We start from the raw sequence: 19,233 nt of genomic DNA, 5'->3' as shown, positions 1-19,233 counted from the left end.
ATGCCACATATAATCTTAGTTACCTACACTTTACAGACATCAAAGCTGTGGCAGGAGGAGGAAAAGGAGCAGGAGGAGAAAGGTAAAGCCAGGCTAGGTGACAACATAACCCAGCAAATCCTTAAGCCAGGACCTGAGCTTTCCAATTCCTGGTCCTGTGATGCTGCTGCACCAGTGGATGCCAGGTGAGCCAACTGCCCACCTCTGGCTCCCCTTTGGGGCACCAATGGGCAGAGTGCCTGGTCCAGCCTCCAGGGAGCCACACACACAGCTCAAGGGCCTGGTTCTCTGAGAAAGCAGTGAACCTCCCACCAATGCCCCGGACTCTTCCAGCCCCTGGTCAAGAGGCAGTCTTGTCTCAGTCAAACAACAGAGCCTGAGCCAGGGGTCCTCAGCGCCTGCCTGTCTCATGTCCCTGAAGGAGGTACCCACAAGTCCTCCAAACCCCAGCCAGGAACCAAGCAACCCCAGGCACTGGAGGGAGCTTTTAGGTTAAACAGAGGCAAAAAGAACCTGTGGACTGCTTCCGCACCAGCTGGAAAGGGAAGGTGGGTCTGATGGCCATGCCATCTCCCAGCAATCCCCAGAAGAGGGTCCCAGCAGGAGAGGTCACTGGCCCCTACATCACCCTTGATATGAGGTCACTCACTCATCTTCCTTTGGGCCTTGATGAAGTTAATAAAAATAAGTAATCCCCTACCCTACCCGCTGGAACCACCTCTTGGTCAAGCTCTCCTTGCTCGGTGATACAGTTTGTACTATTTTTTCCCAAGCTGTTTTGTCCCCCAACTGGTCCAAAGGTCTGAGGAAAAGAAACACTCACAGTCGCCTCTCCCCAGCCTAAGACAACTTCATCATGTCAGGTGGGCCCTGGTGCCAGCGGCCCCTTGCTGTCACCTCCACAGTCCTTTGAGCTCCATGGGTCTGACCATGTGTGTCCTCATATCTCATAGCTTCCTCTCGTGGTGCCAGGCCTGCACATGGCAGACCCAGTGCCCCCTGCTTTTCTGCTGGAGGAGGGAAGTGCCAGCAGGGTGACCTCTGCTCATCCTTCAGAGTTCAATTTAGACATCACCTGTTCCAGGAGGCCCTCCCCGGCTGAGCCACGTACCACTCCTCCAAGCTCCCACAGAACCCCATCCTTCCCCATTCCCAAGGGAAACTGGGAGGTAACATGGCATCTTTGTTTGACCAGTGACTGGTATATGCAGTTGGTACTCCAAAAATTCTGGCTCGTGGAATGAGCATGCTTCTTAACAAATCCAGCAAACCATACGGCCTGGGGCACTGACACACACAAATACTCAGACTCAGCAAACACACCCTCCTGAGCCATGACCGCAAATATCCTGCTGAGAGCGCCTTTGAAGTTCAGAGAAATGCTGGGCACAGTTCCTCAGGCCAAGACGGGGACAGCTGAGTGGAGATAGGACCCCTGCCAGTGCCACTGCCTACCCGCTTCCCCCACCCCAAGAAACCTACACAGCACTTTCAGGATGAAAAGCAGCCAACAAAGACAGCAGCTGCCTCCCTCGACAGCCAGACCCCCAGAGATTTTAAATAGAAATGAAATAATCTCACTTCGTCGCCCCAACCACAGATAGGCACAGTCAGGGGAGAACAGCCGGCTAACTGCTTCTTTGAAGAGGCAAAGACTCTTTTACCCAAAAGCTATTTGTCCTCTGTAAATGGGATTTTAGAAACAGTGCTGAAAGGGAGGCTATGGCCGCAAGAGCCTAAGCTTGTATTATACATTAGACAGATATTTAGAAATAAAGCATGATTAAAAGGAAAGCTACAAAAGACAGCCGAGAGCTCCAGACCCTCCGAGGCCTTCATGCAAATGTCTTGCTGCTCCGTCCGTCCCAGAAATCTGGGCCAAACTGTAACCATCTCTTTGATTTTTAAAGAACTGTTGTCACCCCCAGCTTCTTTGAGGGGCTCTGTTCTGTCCCTGGTGGTGGGCTCGGATCTGAGGACAGAAGGGTCTGAGCAGAGACCAGCACTGGTCTGAGCAGAGACCAAGCACTGGTGCCGGGGGGCCCCTTGGAGCCGCCATCCCACAGAGGTCTGTGTGCATGCTGACTGACTCCCCTCCGCGGGCTCCCCTGAACATTACCTGGTCCAGGAGGCCTCCCTCATCCATCATAGGGCTAGGTCAGTGTCGCCTTTTCACAACACTCATCACACCCTGTGCCACCCTGTGTGGCTTCCAGGGAACCCTGCCCTGCTCTGGGCAGTCAGTGAGATTTACTAAAGAATGGTGTGTCCCGCACACACACACTAAGAGGCATGTCAGGAAGGAGGCCAAACCCCAGCCAGTAGACACCTGTGTAGTCAGCCTCACTTGGTCTTGTTAGTTACTGCTGTTATTGTTAACAACATTCATCAGTGATGGCTGCAGTTCTAGCCTTTGGCTAATGCCTCCATTTATGCCTAGCATTCCATTATTGGAATGGTAAGCATGTGGGAGTTATTTATATCCTACTGCTCAAGTTCATCACCAAGGTCTGATTTTTCAAATTCAAAAAATTACAACCTCAGGCATAAATGAGTTAATCACTGTTAAGACCCCCTTAGAACTACCATAGGCTAAACTTTTCTGAGTCTTCCCTTTGCAGAGAAAATGAGCTTACTTCCTGTTGTTTTTTAACTGAAGTCCATACTTTATTCAGATTTTAGTAGTTTTTGCCTGGTGTCCTTTTCTTGCTCCAGGATCTTCTCCAGGACCCCAATTACCCTTAGTTGTCACATCTGCTTAGGCTCCTCTTGGCTGTGAGATTTTTTCTCATACTTTGCTGGGTTTTCATGACCTCAACTGTATTGAAGGGCACTGGTCGGGTGTTTTACAGAATGATCCCGTATCAGAATTTGTCTGATGTTTTCGTCACTGTTAAACTGGGTTTATGGGTGGAAAACCACAGAGGTGAAGTGCCATTTTCGTCATATCATACCTGGAGTACATACTATCAACATGATTTATCATTGTTGATGTCTATATTGGTCACCTGGCTGAAGTAGTGTTTGTCAAATTTCTCTAGATCTTTTAATTGAAATCTTTCCCACCTCTCTGAAGGCCACATCAAAAATCTCCTCCTTCTAGAAGTCACCCCAGATTACATGTGCACACACAGGCACACATCCTCTATTGGCGCCTCTCAGGACTTCGCACACCTCAAAGTATTTCAGATGTCTGTGAACTTTCCAATCTTATTTTGACTGCATGCTCTGTGAAGCAGTGACCTAATGCCCAGCAAGCATCTAGCATACAATGAAAAGTATTTAGTGCTCACTGATAGTGAGCATTTAGTGCTCACTGATAGTACCACATAGGCACTATCTGGCTATAACCCAATGAGGGAAGAAGGTCTCTTGTTATTGCCATTTTACAGATGAAGAAGGATCTTGTACAGCAAGTAACCAGCGGAGCCAGGATCTGGCTGTGTGGCTGTGCAATCAGTTCCTTCTTGGCTCTGCTCCACTCCTTCCCCCGTGCGTAGGTAAGCACTCTCAGCTTATCCTCCACAACTGGTTCAAGGACATGCTGATGTAATGGAGGCAGAAATGTTTGGTGGGCTAAGACTCTGGGGCCTCCAACAGCAGCACCAAGGACGTGAGGCTCCATCCCACCCAGGCTCTGTCCCACTCCCAGCCCTGGCAAATATGAACCACGACACCAGCACACCCACAACCCTATAAATCCTCAAACAACCACAAGCTTTCTTTTTTTTAACGTCAGATGGGTAATATGCTCATGTCACAATGAGGCTTAAAGGAGGCACACCTCACATGAGTATGAAAACCCAATCATCACACTTAGGAAACACAAAAGATCAAGCCTTACCATTTTTGACATCCAGAGACGGGAGGCTGGGCTGTATACTTGCTAATATGCTGTGTCAGCGAGAAGTTGAATGATGTATGTGGAGCTGGAACATCTCTCATAAATTTTATTAAATTTTAAACTTTAATAAAACAATGACACAATTCAAATAGCAGCTCTGGACTTCCTCATCCCCACCACCTACCATCGTGGGTTCTCCAAGAATCCTCCCACTGGCAGAGTCTTCAGAGTGTTCAAGGCTTTCCTATGGTGTTGGCAGTGGACTCTGAGCCCTGGACCAGGGAACCAGAAGACAGGGGGCCTAGTGGGAGTAGATGACCTCAGAAGGCCCAGGTGGGCACACAGCTAGATATGACCCAGGCAACCAATATGAGAGGTTTCTGGTCTTCAAGACAGCAGAAAGAGAGAACTGGTATTGTTAGCTCTGATTAAGGATGAGGCTCTCTGTTGATTCCCCAGGGACCCAGATTTCACAGTGGAATTAAGAGCTAGGACCCCAAGTTTCCTAGAGTCAGACAGATGGTAAACCAGGCTCCAGAACAATCACCCACTTCTCTCCAACAGCTACACCAGAATAGCAAATCCTCCCTTCCGTGCCCTTTCTCCTCCATCTTCCTTCAGATTCAAATAAAAGGTAGGGAATCAAGTAATCAGCATCCACTCAGCCAGGATACTACTCCAAACTTCACTTCTCTGAATCATGCCACCACCACTCTGGCTCTGGTCTGGGGAGATCAGATGACTATCCATGTGTCCCCACATCAGCCTCCTTCAGCAAAAAAGGAAGTAAGGAGGTCTCTACCTCTGTGGGCAGGGCATAGCTGAACAAAAGGCAGCAGAAACTTCTGCAGACTTAAACATCCCTGTCTGACAGCTCTGAAGAGAGCAGTGGTTCTCCCAGCACAGTATTTGGCTCTGAGAACGAACAGACTGCCTCCTCAAGTGGGTCCCTGACCCCCATGTAGCCTAACTTGGAGACACCTCCCAGTAGGGGCCGATTGACACCTCATACAGCTGGGTGCCCCTCTGAGATGAAGCTTCCAGAGGAAGGATCAGACACCAATATTTGCTGTTCTGCAGCCTCCGCTGGTGATACCCAGGCAAACGGGGTCTGGAGTCAACCTCCAGCAAATTCCAACAGACCTGCAGCTGAGGGACCTGACTGTTAGAAGGAAAACTAACAAACAGAAACGAATAGCATCAACATCAACAAAAAGGACATCCACACCAAAACCCCATCTGTAGGTCACTAACATCAAAGACCAAAGGTAGATAAAACCACAAATACAGGGAGAAAACAGAGCAGAAAAGCTGAAAATTCTAAAAACCAGAGTGCCATTTCTCCTCCAAAGGATCGCAGCTCCTTGCCAGCAACGGAACAAAGCAGGATGGAGAATGACTTTGACGAGGTGACAGAAGTAGGCTTCAGAAGGTCGGTAATAACAAACTCCTCCGAGCTAAAAGAGGATGTTTGAACCCATCTCAAGGAAGCTAAAAACCTTGAAAAAAGATTAGATGAATGGCCAACTAGAATCAACAGTGTAGAGAAGACCTTAAATGACCTGATGGAGCTGAAAACCATGGCACGAGAACTACGTGACGCATGTACAAGCTTCAGTAGCTGATTCGATCAAGTGGAAGAAAGGGTATCAGTGATTGAAGATCAAATTAATGAAATGAATCAAGAAGAGACGTTTAGAGAAAAAAGAGTAAAAAGAAATGAACAAAGCCTCCAAGAAATATAGGACTATGTGAAAAGACCAAATCTATGTTTGTTTGGTGTACCTGAAAGTGATGGAGAGAATGGAACCAAGCTGGAAAACACTCTTCAGGATATTATCCAGGAGAACTTCCCCAACCTAGCAAGGCAGGCCAATATTCAAATTCAGGAAATACAGAGAACACCACAAAGATACTCCTCGAGAAGAGCAACCCCAAGACACATAATTGTCAGATTCACCAAAGTTGAAATGAAGGAAAAAATGTTAAGGGCAGCTAGAGAGAAAGGTCGGGTTACCCATAAAAGGAAGCCCATCAGACTAACAGCAGATCTCTTGGCAGAAACCCTACAAGCCAGAAGAGAGTGGGGGTGAATATTCAACATTCTTAAAGAAAAGAATTTTCAACCCAGAATTTCATATCCAGTCAAAGTAAGCTTCATAAGTGAAGGAAAAATAAAATCCTTTACAGACAAGCAAATGCTAAGAGATTTTGTCACCACCAGGCCTGTCTTACAAGAGCTCCTGAAGGAAGCACTAAACATGGAAAGGAACAACCAGTACCAACCACTGCAAAAACATGCCAAATTGTAAAGACCATCGATGCTAGGAAGAAACTGCATCAACAGGCAAAATAACCAGCTATCATAATGACAGGATCAAATTCACACATAACAATATTTACCTTAAATGTAAATGGGCCAAATGTCTCAATTAAAAGACACAGACTGGCAAATTGGATAGAGTCAAGACCCATCAATGTGCTGTATTCAGGAGACCCATCTCACATGCAGAGACACAGATAGGCTCAAAATAAAGGGATGGAGGAAGATCTACCAAGCAAATGGAAAGCAAAAAAAAAAAAGCAGGGGTTGCAATCCTAGTCTCTGATAAAACAGACTTTAAACCAACAAAGATCAAAAGAGACAAAGAAGGGCATTACATAATGGTAAAGGAAGTAACGGGGTCTCCTGCACAGGAAGGGCAACGTGGCCCCCCAGTTCGCCTGTGACACAGCAACCAAGGCCCTGCTTCCTCATCCCCAGCCCACTTCTTGCCATTCACTGGATTGCATGCCTTCTAAAATCAGACTTCCTGCAGAAATGCTTTAGGAAAAACATTACAAAACAAACTGGTGACTGCGAGTACAACACTGAGCTTCCTGGCACCTCGCCTGACATGCCCCAGTCCCTCCACCATACACTCATGATGAAACCCCTGGGAGGCCCCCATGGAAGTTCAGCCTACTTAGCTCAGCACCTTTCAAGCATCATTTCCAGCCATCATCACTGTTTTCCAGGCCAGAAATCTTGTTGAAAGAATGGGAGAGAAGAGAGAAAGAGATCTGCTAGCCTCGGAACTAATCCATTGTCATTCTAGCCAAGGGGCCCTCCATCAGCTTTGTAAAGCTTTCACTATGAAGCAGCTTCTAAGTCCAGGCAAAGAAACCAGCCTATGGAATTCCATCAAGGATCCAGGAATCCTTGGAACTGGCACTACAGACCCTCCCCACTGGTGTTGGATTTCAAGGGCCTCCAGGATTGCTGACTGTCCGTGCTGCAGCCACTGCTTCCCTCACTTCCACACCAGGCCCATTAGGTTTTCTTCAATTCTTAATGCCCTTCAAGGATAAACATGTTTCCTTAAAATGAAGAAATTTTTTTCTCCCCCAAAGGTGAGAATGTTTCACACTAGGGAGAAGAATAGGAGAAACAGTTCAATTAGGTTTAAGGCATACGCCCACCAAACCCACTCTTTTGTAATTGAAAGTAATGAAGTTTAATAAAAAACCAGCACAGCCCCTTCAGCGTCAGATTAGATAGCTGTCACTGAAACTCATTTGAGCGCTGTCTTTCAAGGTTCCTTCCGCAGGGCATTGCAATGAGCAAAAGCCAAGGAGAAGGAGGAGAGGTTAATAATTCTGACTCCCTTCTAATCAGCCTCAGCTGGGAGGGGATTCTGGGATTGGATGCCTGCTGCCTGCCAAAGCCCCTCGCCAAGACCTGTGGAGCCCACATCAGGGCTCAGTCTTCACGGTCACTTCATGCATTGACTAGGCTGGGAACACACAAATGTGCACACATACACACACACACACACAGAGCAGGCTTGCGGAGGCCAGGCCACAGCGCCCATCCCTGCCAGCACCCTCTCTCACCCAGCAAGGGTCCTTCGATCAACTGCCAAGGAGCCCAGGGTCATCAACCCACCAGCAGAATGCTCACTCTGGCCAGGGGCATTTTCAAGAGAAAGATTCATAGATTCACTCCTTGAACTCCAACCCTCTTCTCCTAAATGTCGTGGGGCCTAGTCACCAAAGCACAACTAAACGGAATCATCGAGCACTTTTCACCCAGAACAACTACTCCCCGTGACTTCCCTAGTCTTCTCTTCCATGTTCTTATTACAAAAGTAATAGATGTTCATTACAGAAAATTCAAAAAATACAGAAAAGTCATAAGAAGAAAATGAGAATCTCTCATAATATCACCACTCAGAAATCACATTAACATTTTGGTTTATAGTCTTCCACACATTTTTGTGTGCATATGAAGACAGGTTTTTGGTTTTGTGGGGTGTTTTTTCTAAAGCAAAAATGGGATCCGAACATTGGCTTCCTTATCTCTATTCCTATCAAAGTGTATTCTCTCTCACACAGACTCAGAATCTATGACTCCCGCTCCCCCAAAACCCACTTCTGGGCACTCACCGAGCTTGTGGCACCTCCTTCATTTGTCCCTTTATGTGCATTCTCACTGCTTTGTGGCTGCATTCAGATCCCCCAGTGCCCTAATGCCAGGCTCTCATTACCCTCCTCGCTGGTCTGACCTCCTAGCCCAGGAGGAGGGAGAGGTTAATTGGTTTTGCCCACCATCTGTCTGTGTTGTAAACACATCTGAGCAGAGTTCACAATCAACGCCCTCTCCAAGGAACGGATTGTGTCAATCCCAGAGATTGGTCAGATGATGGTACATTCCAACCACGGAATACTACGCAGCCATGCATAAATGGTGCAGTGGGACAATGTTTAAGACTTGGAGAAACGTTAGAAAGCAGCATACACAACAATATTTACAGTAAAATCTCAATCTTGTTCAAAATTGTGTACATTTGTAAATACATACATATACCTATAATAATGAAATGATGTGCACTAAAAAATTAATACTAATCAGCAGATTATTGAAAATTTCTTCATTGTGCTTCCCTGGATCTTCCAACATTTATATATTGAACATTTCTGCTTTGGGAAGTTTTTATTTTTAAAAACGTAAAAGCTTGGGAGGATTTAAAGAAAAAGCTGCTTAGAGCAATGGTTCTCAGATTTTATCCGCATCAGAATCACCTGGAGGATTCATTAAAACACAGATTGCTGGGCCCCATGCCTGGAGTTTCTAACTCAGTGGGTCTGGGTAGGAAAGCCTGAAAATTTGCATGTCTAACACGTTCCAGGCGGGGCTGATGCGGCTGGTCCAGATCCTTTGAAAACCACTGTCCTAGAAGCTCCCAGCAGATGGCATTTAGGAAGAAGGCAATACCACCATGTTGAATCAATGATGGGGAAATACCTCCTCACTCCTGCAGGAAGACATCAACCTTCTAGGGATGCCTGAGCTTTGTCCCACGTAGACAATGCACAATAGACACCACTTGTGTCCCTGAATTGTGTCCAGAGGACACTGATGGCCTCTCCTTTTCCCAGAATGGGCCCTTCAAGACCCATTCACCTTGAACTTTTTTGGACACTGCTCTGTCCTGCCACTGTGCCCTGGGGTCCAAAGAGATGCTACAGGAGAGATGAAGGGCAGGTCAAGGAAGCTGCCAAGCTGTGAGCTTCTAAGGACCCAGAAAAGCCCCACATAGAAATAGCCAAACACAGAAAACAGATGTCAGCGCACACTCCTCCCCATCAGGGAAGGACTCCTCCTCCTGTGGCCCCCATGTTGCCAGAACACTCTTCCTTAAATAGCAAACTCTCCTGAGCCCATGCCTTCATTCCTTACTTTCAATTATCTGTCTTGTGTCTGGCTCGTCATCCTATCTAGCCGGACAGAGAAGAAACCAATTATAGCAGTGCAGGGAGGCCCATCCTAGGACCGAGGTATACATGAGGGCCATCGGCACACCAAGGAGGGCCATTCAAATGGTCTGAGGACAGCAAAAGTGTTTAAATAACATTGGCTTAACAAAGCAAGACAGCAAAATGGTTAAGAAGGTGGGCTCTGAGCTCACCCAGGACTGGATTCAAACCCCAGCTCTATCTTTTACTAGCTTAACCTCTCTGGACTACAGTTATCCCACCTGTAAAGTGAGTGGGTAAGCAGTTTCTAAGATGATCCCCAATGATCTCTGCCTGCTGTATTCACACCCCAGTGGAAACCCCTCCCCTTGAGTTGAGTGTGGCTGAATCTAGCCACCGGTTTCTAATAAATAGAGTATGGTAGAAATGATAGAATGTCACTCTTTTATTTTCTTTTGAGACCGGGTCTTGCTGTTGCCTAGGCTGGAGCAGTGGCATGATCATAGCTCACTGCAGCCTCCAGCTCCTGGGTTCAAGCCATCCTCCTGCCTCAGCCTCCTGAGTAACTAGCACTACAGACATATGCCACCACACCCAGGTAATTTTTTATTTTTATACTTTTAGAGAGACAGGGTCTCACAATGTTGTTCAGGCCTCAAGCAATCCTCCCACCATGGCCTCCCAAAGCACTGGGATTACAGGCTTGCATCACTGTGCCTGGCCAGGATGTCACTTCTGAAATTGAGGGCTGTGGCTTTCACTTTGCATTCTTCCACTCTCATTCTCTTTCTCTTTCTCATCATTTGCTCTGGGGGAAACAAGCTGCCAGGCTGTGAGCAGCCCACTGGAGAAGCCCATGTGACAGACTGAACCGAAGCTTCCGGCCAACAGCCAAACCTGAGTTAGGAAGTGGGCCCTCCCCTAGTCAAGCTCTTAGGTGACTACAGCCCCAATTGACACATTGACAGCAGTCTCATGAAAGACTCTGAGCCAGAACCACCCAGCTAAGCTTCTCTTGGATTCCTAACCCACAGAAACTGAGAGATAATACATGTGTGTTGTCTTGAGCTGTTATTTGTTACACAGCAGTAGATAACTAATACAGTATAGATAGTAGTGGTATCTGACTGCAGGGTCGTAGTAAGGAGTGAATAGGAAGTGCAGATAGAGCTCCTAGCACAGAGCATGGCACATAGTTCTTACAAATATTATTAATTACAATAGAGAATATCTGCTTCCCACAAGTGCCCCTAAAGGAGCGAGTCTGGTGGTATTATTGTGGGCACATAGCAAGCTGCAGGTAGAGTCAAGGGTGCATGGATCCTTTCCCACTGCAGCTGTAACAAATTACCAAAAATGTACTGGCTTAAAATGATACAAATGTATTACTTTATAGTTTATAGCTGGGGAGGTCAGAAATCCAAAATGGATCATACAGAACTAAAATCAAGGTGTGGGCAAAGACGTGTTCCTTCCGGAGTCTCTAACAAAGAATGTGTTCCTGGCCCTGTCCAGCTTCCACAGGCTGCCCACATTCCTTGGGTCTTGGTGGCACCACTCTGAGCCCTGCTTCCATTGTCACATCTCCTTCTCTGACTCTGACACCCTTGCCTCTTTTTTTTTTTCCGTTTTTTTTTTTTCTTTGAGACAGAGTCTCATTCCATCACCCAGGCTGGAGTGCAGTGACACCGTCTCGGCTCACTGCAACCTCTGCCTCCTGTGTTCAAGTGATTCTCCTGCCTCAGCCTCCCAAGTAGCTGAAACTACAGGCATGTGCCATGACGCCCAGCTAATTTTTGTATTTTTAGTAGAGACAGGGTTTCACATGTGGCCAGGCTGGTTTCAAACTCCTGACCTCAAGTGATCCGCCCACCTCGGCCTCCCAAATGCTGGGATTACAGGTGTGAGCCACCACACCCAGCTGCCTCTCTCTTAAAAAGACCCTTGTCATTTCATTGGACCCACCTGGATAATCCAGGGTAAGTTTCCCGTCTCAAGACTCTTCACTTGTTCACATCTACAAAGCCCCTGATGCTGTGTAAGGGAAGCTATGCACAGTTCTGGGGATGAAAACATGGACATTTTGGGGTACATGATTCAGCCTACCATAGCAGGATTCCTCCAGGGTCTCTGAGCCTTCTCTTCCCCAGTCAAGGCTGTTCTCTATTCCTCCCACCAAAGAATTCCTTTCCAGGCTGGGCATAGAGGCTCATACCTGTGATCCCAGCACTTCAGGAGGCTAAGGGAGAAGGATTGCTTGAGCCCAGGAGTTTGAGACCAGCCCAGGCAAAAAGGCAAGAACTTGCCTATACAAATTTTTTTACATAATTAGCTGGGCATGGTGATACACACCTGTAGTCCCAGCTACTAGGGAAGCTAAGGCAGGAGGATCACTTGAGCTCAGGAGTTTGAGGCTGCAGTGAGCCATGATTATGCCATTGCACTCTAGCCTGAGTGACAAAGTAAATCCCAGCTCAAAAATAAAATGAAATAAAATAAAATAAAATAAAATAAAATAAAATAAAATAAATTGATCTGAAGGCCGCCTCTCCTCTCAATGTTCTCTATGTCTCTGCCACCTGATTCTCTAAAAAATCAGGTTGAGATAGGAAATCTTGACACTGTATTCCCACAGGACTGAATTTAATAAGTGAAGATTTTGGTTCTCACACATTCCGCAACACTTCAGGAAAACAAACAACATATCCTCACCGCATCTCTAACACTGATAGCAGCATGAAAATTCCTACTTCCTGTTCCAGCAGCTACAAAGTTGCTCATATGAGAAAAGGTGAATTATTCAGTGCGGTGTTTAACTAGCATTTCATATTTGATCAATTAGCAATCTTTGATCCATTTCTAACAGTAGGATGTGCCTGGCTGCTGTCACAGGATGAACGAGGCTCGTTTCAGGAGGTGGCTGTGGGTATAGGCTCACGTGTATGCAAGTGTGTGCACATGCATGTGCAAGGGGGAAGAGGCGCGCACACACACCTGTGACCTGTGCATGAAACACAGAAGCAGAAGCAGCCCGTATTGAGACTTGAGGACAGCAGAGCTTCACAAGTTAGCAGAGTAGATGTTTCCCTGGGAGTCCCCTGCCTCGCCCAGCTGAGCACCCACAGGGCTACCTATGCCCAATCAGCTTGCATCACTGTCACCGCCACCATGGCTTTGGCAGCACCATATGGGCACACAGCACAAAACTAGCATAGGGTCAAAGAAACAAGTGATCCAAACTTGGGGGGCTCAGTGAAACCTCTACTCCCAGATGTCCTGTAGGTTTGGACGCAGTACCACCAGTCCTTGCCTCCCACCTGCAGCCAAGCAAGGACGGTGGAGGAGTTTAAGAGCTCATGTAAATGTTCTTTATCCCAACAAAGGGATTAATTAATCACCTTCAGATGGATTGTCTTCTACTTTGCCAATTGTCACTTGCAGGAAACTGGATACTTGCTTTGATCTTCAGTTTCTAAAATGAGAATGTTACCTACAAAGCCAGTCCCCACCCAGAAAGTGAGGTCTTTCCCTCTTTGGTGCCACAGAGCCAATACACATCATCAAAAGTGAGCACCGAGCAGTGCAGGCTTTATTTGATGGCTGTAGCACTGAGAAGCAGGAGGGGCCAGGTGCGGTGGCTCACCCCTGTAATCCCAGCACTTTGGGAGGCCAAGGCGGGTGGATCACAAGGTCAGCAGATCGAGACTATCCTGGCTAACACAGTGAAACCCCCGTCTCTACCAAAATTACAAAAAAAAATTAGCCAGGCGTAGTGGCGGGCACCTGTAATCCCAGCTACTCAGGAGGCGGAGGCAGGAGAATGGCATGAACCCAGGAGGCGGAGCTTGCAGTGAGCTGAGTTCGTGCCACTGCACTCCAGCCTGGGGGACAGAGCAAGACTGCATCTCAAAAAAAAAAAAAAAAAAAAGAATTGAAAAGCAGGAGCTTGGCTTACAAATCAACTTCTTGACTAGTGAGGGATGAAGGGGTTAAAATATAGACACCAGGTAACAAGAATGCTGCAAAAAGAGTAATGCTACTCCTGACTCATTAGGGAGAAGCCTGGGCATCACACAGACACACAGGCACACATATGCACATACATACATATATACACGTACTCATGTACGTATACACACATACACTTCAGGAATCTCTCCAGTCAAGCACAGCTCATCTTGGGAGCTAAGAGCCAGTAACTACTCTGAAAGAGACTGTCTCTCACAGGTACCTTTCTACCTTCAGCTCAAGGCTCCTAGATGGGAAAAGGGCTGTAGAGAGGAGGACTTCTGATCAAACATGGCCCAGGACCTGGCCACATTGTCAGAACCCTCCTGCCACCTTCCCCTATTTCTGAGCAACAGTACAAGTCAAATGTGCTGCTTAACAAACCAAAAGTGGTACTTTTATATCAGAATGAGGCTTTATAAGTTTCTGTGCCTCTCCTACTGTGAAGCAATTTTGGCATATCCATTTACTTGTCCCAAATTGTGAAAAGAACTGGGGCTTTTGTTGGTTAGGTATTATTAAACACGACCATCAGCACCTCCTACATATGTTATTGATTGAGATAAATGACACTATTTTTTACTTAAAAAAAAAATCTGCGGCCGGGCGCGGTGGCTCAAGCCTGTAATCCCAGCACTTTGGGAGGCCGAGATGGGCGGATCACGAGGTCAGGAGATCGAGACCAGCCTGGCTAACACGGTGAAACCCCGTCTCTACTAAAAAATACCAAAAAAAACTAGCCGGACGAGGTGGCGGGCGCCTGTAGTCCCAGCTACTCCGGAGGCTGAGGCAGGAGAATGGCGTAGACCCGGGAGGTGGAGCTTGCAGTGAGCTGAGATCCGGCCACTGCACTCCAGCCTGGGCGACAGAGCAAGACTCCGTCTCAAAAAAAAAAAAAAAAAATCTGCACCTAATGAAGTCTCTTTGGTGCCAACATCTCAGCAGTAGAGATAAATGAGAAACAATTTCTTGGTATCCATTATTTTAAATTACAGACATCAACCCTGATGTCATTTTCAAGGTTTATTGAATTTTCGTAGACGATCATCAGCTTCGACATTCCACACATGTAACAGAAACCTGATCTCAGAGAGGTTTGATGGCCTCCTTTTAAAGCCTCAGTGAGAATGAGCCTCATATCCCAGACTCCCCAAGAAACCCTCCAGAAACTTCCAGGCTGTCTTGGGCAGACCAGGAGAGAGAAAGAGAGGGAGAAGAGAAACCTGCAGAAGGAAGAGAAGTGGAGGAGGGAACAACCAGAGGGGGTCATCGCTTTCCTCAACTCTCTCCGGAGCACAGAGGCTCATCTGTCCCTCTCCAGCCTCCCAGCTGAGCGGGGCATCACTTCTGGGTGCCTGGCTGCCCAGCTGACCTCTCCCAAGCCTCACTTCCCTTTTGGATATAAATTCCATGGAAAACTAGACCCACCAGTACTTGACTATAGCCTAGAGTAAACACTTAGTGAGAAGGCATTTTGACACCATAAACCCTCAGAGTCTCTCTCCATCCTCACTCCTGGGCAAGTCCCTCCAGACTCCTGCGACCTTCCTCCAGCTGCCACAATTGACCTGGCACATCCCACGTTCCACACTGTGACCTCCAGGGGTCACGGATAGACCAGGAGAAGCTGGCACATAAGTTCATGGATCACCAAGGGAGGTGATCACAGAGAAGGTACTGCTATGTCTGTGCAGGTAAGCTGAAGCCCAGAGAGGCTACGCTGACACAGTGTGGCCGGACTGTAGGAACACTGGTGGCTTCCACAAACTGAATCACAAATAAATGGAAGGAGGTCAAGAAGTTCCAGGCCCACTTGCTCAGGAGCAGCCTCTGTTCCTAACTATCTGAAAACCCCAAGCTGCCAGAGCCTGCAGAGGCTTCTGCTGTATGGATACGTTGGCATGTACACCCAGGCTCGTGTCTGTATGTAGGCACACATACGTGGGGGTGCACATTCATTTGACAGATGTTATTGAACACCCTGTGTGTGCCACATCTTGGGAATTGAGCAGTAAACCAGATAGTGCTGGTCCCCCCAGATTGTATCATCTAGAAGGGGAGACGAATAGTAAACAGATAAATTTAAAAGAAAAGTAGGTAGGAGTCCTAGTCAGAAAGTAATGGCACCACCAGACCTGCTACTTGGAGGGGGGACTATTGATTAAGGTGTGTGTAAGGCAGTACTTAAGGAGGAAGCAGTGACCTCTAAGCCTGAGAGTCAAGGGAAGAGCAAAGTTTCTGGAATGCTGGGAGGGGAACTGCATGGAAAGAATCCCCTGACGGGGGCCGAGGCCTTCCTCAAAGGGACACAGAGGTCAATATACAAACGTGCCCATCTCCCTTTCTTTCTACCCTCCAGCCTCTGGCCTGTGCCCACATTGAATAAATCCAACAAGATGCTGGAAGCAAGGGAGCCCCGTGGCATGGCCTATGCATGGGAGCTTTCCAGCCCAGAGCCGGTGGCGAGGGGTGCAGAGTCTGAAGGGAAGAGTGGACAATCCAGATATAGAAAGACAAATTATTGCTGGGCAGCATGGGGCACAGCAATAAGATGAATGGGAGGGAGGTCAGGAAGATCTTTCTAAAGAGTGACTTTTTTAAGGAGAGAGGATGAGGATGAGCTGAGGACCTTGGAGGCAGGCACGTGGTGTGTGAGGAGGCTCAGGGTAGGAGGGGCTGGAGGTGGCAGCAGCAGCAGCTTCCACAGGCTGAGAAGAAGGTGGTAAGAGTCCAGGCTTCATTCTGAATGTAATTAGAGTCCACTGGCAGACTTTAGGAAGAAAGTGACAGTAAAGGGGTGACATCCACAAAGATGTGAATGAGATAGGAGGCGAATGGCATCCAAATTTAGGCAGCTGGAAAGCAGATGGGTAAACAGTGACTGACACAGCCGACCAGGGAAAGCCAAGTCGAAGCCAGCAGGGGGGAAGTCTGGAAGCAGCTGATTTGCAACCTCCTCAATGCCACCCGGGCTCTGGAACGAGAGGCCCACACGCCTGTGAGAGTTGGGGGAAGGTGGCACTGCACACTGAGGGGCTGCCGGAAATCTATGGAAGAAGCACTGGATCCCCCGTGCCCTCCTCGCCTTGTACAACTGAGAGCTGCACCCCACCCCCACCTCCCCACTTGTCTCTGGCAGGCTGGAAATTTGCTCTCAGGACAGGCTGGTCCCCAAGGGCTGCTCTCTGGGACCCCAGGCCCAGCTGAGCGAAAGATAAATGAAGTGGAAATCTACTTACCAAATGGCAAGAGTCCCAGCCCCTCCCCTTGCCTGGTTCTGATAACATTGGTGACCTGGCTCCCAGGAAGATTACAGCCTCAAGAAAAGAGACTTGTAGATACAGACACACAAGGGTCCCCCTTTCTGGTGGGTTGTCATGTCCACTCAGAACCTCAGAATGTGACCTTCTTTGGAAATAGAGTGTTTGCAGATACACAAATAGTTGAGGTAAAAACCAAGACAGGATCATATTGGGTTAGGCTGGTCCCTAATCCAATGAGAATGTCCCTGTAAGAGACAAAAAATGGACAGAGAGAGACATTGGGAAGGCAGCCGTGTAAAGACAGAGGCAGAGACAGCAGTTGTGCTGCCATGACCCAAGGACACTAGGAGCCACCAGCAGCTGGAGGTGGCGGCCCTGACTGCAACTTGATTTCAGATTTCTGGCTTCCAGAGCTGTTATAGTCATTTGTTGCAGCATTTTTAGGAAACTAAAGATATAATACCCCTCAAATCCAATTACCCTCTGCAGTGAAGCCCACTGCTAGACAGCACGCGGGCGTGCACACACATCACACACACACACTCTTCCATTCTGCGCTTTAGTGCCTCACTCTTAAATACGTGCACAGCTCTGCAGAGCTGTAATTTAACAGGATACTCAACCTTTTCCCCAAGGGGGTGGGGCACAGAGTTCAGATAGCACTGAGGTCTTCTTCCTCCTTGCTGCACGGCTGCCTGGCCTTGCTTCTCACCTGAGGAAGCGGAGAGAGCGTGAGCCTCCATAAGCAGCATATCTTCTCTCTCCTGCCTCCCTCCCATAGCAGCCGGGGCCAGCACTCCCCAGAGCCCAGCAAATCCTGGCAGCCTACCCACTGGATTGCCACCCCTTACTGGCCCACCTCCTAGAGCACAACCCCCATCAGGATAAGCGTACCCTGGCAGCTCTGTAGAAGATGCAGAGGCCATACCCTGGGGCCACAGGGATGTGAGGGACCCGTGGGGTCTGCAGTATCTGTCCTCACTTTCCTCTGTTTGCGTACACTGCCTGGGCCTAGAGACTGCCCAGTCCAGGACTCACACAGCCCCTGGAGGCCTGAGCTCCATCCCCAGCTGAGGGGGCGATAGGCCATAAGGCAGCCCTGGCCCTGCCAGAAACACAGAAAGCCAACGTTACACTCCCCAGTATTGCTTTTCCTTTCACAATAAGGTGTGGTGTCCCTTTCAGCATCTGCAAGGTGAGAGGCCAGCCCTCCCTGGCTTCAAGCTTTAGGCTGGAGCCCCTTGTCCTCCAATCCTTTCTCCAACCAGCTCAGCGCTCCAGGTGGGGGAGCAGCTCCAACCTCAGAGGGCTCCATAGTTCTGCCCACAGGATGCTACCCCTTTCTGGGCATACCCTGCTCAGAATCCCCAAGCAGAGAGACAGAAGAGGAGCAAGTGCAGACACCTTGCTCTGGCCTCTCAGGCCCCCTGTGATCTGACCTCAAAGGCTCTGGCCCCTCTTCTTGCACCCCATGCAAGACAGCCTGGATCACTCCTAACATTGTCATCTTTTCCTACCTCTGAGCCTTTGTCCTTGCCACTGCCTCAGCCCAGAATGCCTTTCCCCTTCCTGTTTATCAGCCCTGCCCATACTTGTAGTAAGAAGTGACTCAGCTCCAGCCCCCACTCATAGTCCCCAACACCCCTGTGATTTTTCTTCCATTCACTGAGATCAGGACTTGCTGAGGCGCAAGCTGTGTACTTGGTCTGGGGACACAAAGACTTAAGGATGAGACTCCTGCAGTGGCGTTTGAACCACATAATCCCACAAGCCAATTCTGTCTCCTCCACTGGACTGTGAGCTCTTTGGGGGAGTTCCCTCCCTGCTAAGCACACACGGCCACCCTCAGGGAAATGCAGCAGCCACTTTGTGATGCACTTGGTGAACACACAGGTGGAAACATGTCCACAGACTCCGGGACAGCCAGCACTACAGTCTGCAGAGACACAGCTGACCGCATGCCCTACTTTGCAGATGAGAAACGGTCCTTTGAGAAAGGAGAAGAGGCTCCTGGGAGGAGAAAAGCCCAAAGTGCTCCTCCAAGGATAAAAAGGATGGAGAATGGAGCCTTGAACTTAGGTCCCTTGGGGCCCGGAAGCCTGGGTTTGCATCAAGTCAGGTTCTTCCCTGCCCTGCCGGATCCTCAGACCCACAACAGACACCCTCATCTCATTCTTGCTCCCAGACTTTTCCCTTCTCCTCTTCATAACTTGCCCCACTTCTTCCAGAAGCCATCTCCAGCTCATTCTGTCCCAGTCCAGGCAGATCTTGCCATCCGCTCGTCCTTACAGTAAGCTTTCCAGGGCCACAGTCCTGCCCTCAAGTACAGCCGGAGCCTGGGATCCTGTCCATGGCCTCAAAAGGTGGCCCAAGCAGGGG

At 48.4% G+C, this 19,233-nt stretch overlaps 1 long non-coding RNA gene and 1 other non-coding gene across 2 annotated transcripts in view; both read right to left on the bottom strand.

Annotated features, from left to right (window-relative positions):
* LOC105467149 (uncharacterized) overlaps positions 1–19,233 on the bottom strand; it is a 112,447-nt gene that overhangs the window by 8,172 nt on the left and 85,042 nt on the right. The gene's annotated exons all lie outside the window — the stretch shown is intronic.
* LOC112424147 (small nucleolar RNA U13) lies at positions 3,734–3,834 on the bottom strand. The gene has a single exon (XR_003014818.1). It is a non-coding gene; the product is annotated as a small nucleolar RNA U13 (small nucleolar RNA).

The sequence above is a fragment of the Macaca nemestrina genome, chromosome 6 (genome assembly GCF_043159975.1).
Source record: "Macaca nemestrina isolate mMacNem1 chromosome 6, mMacNem.hap1, whole genome shotgun sequence".
NCBI classification, from domain to species: Eukaryota; Metazoa; Chordata; class Mammalia; order Primates; family Cercopithecidae; genus Macaca; species Macaca nemestrina.
This window is presented reverse-complemented; position numbering and strand designations above follow the sequence as displayed.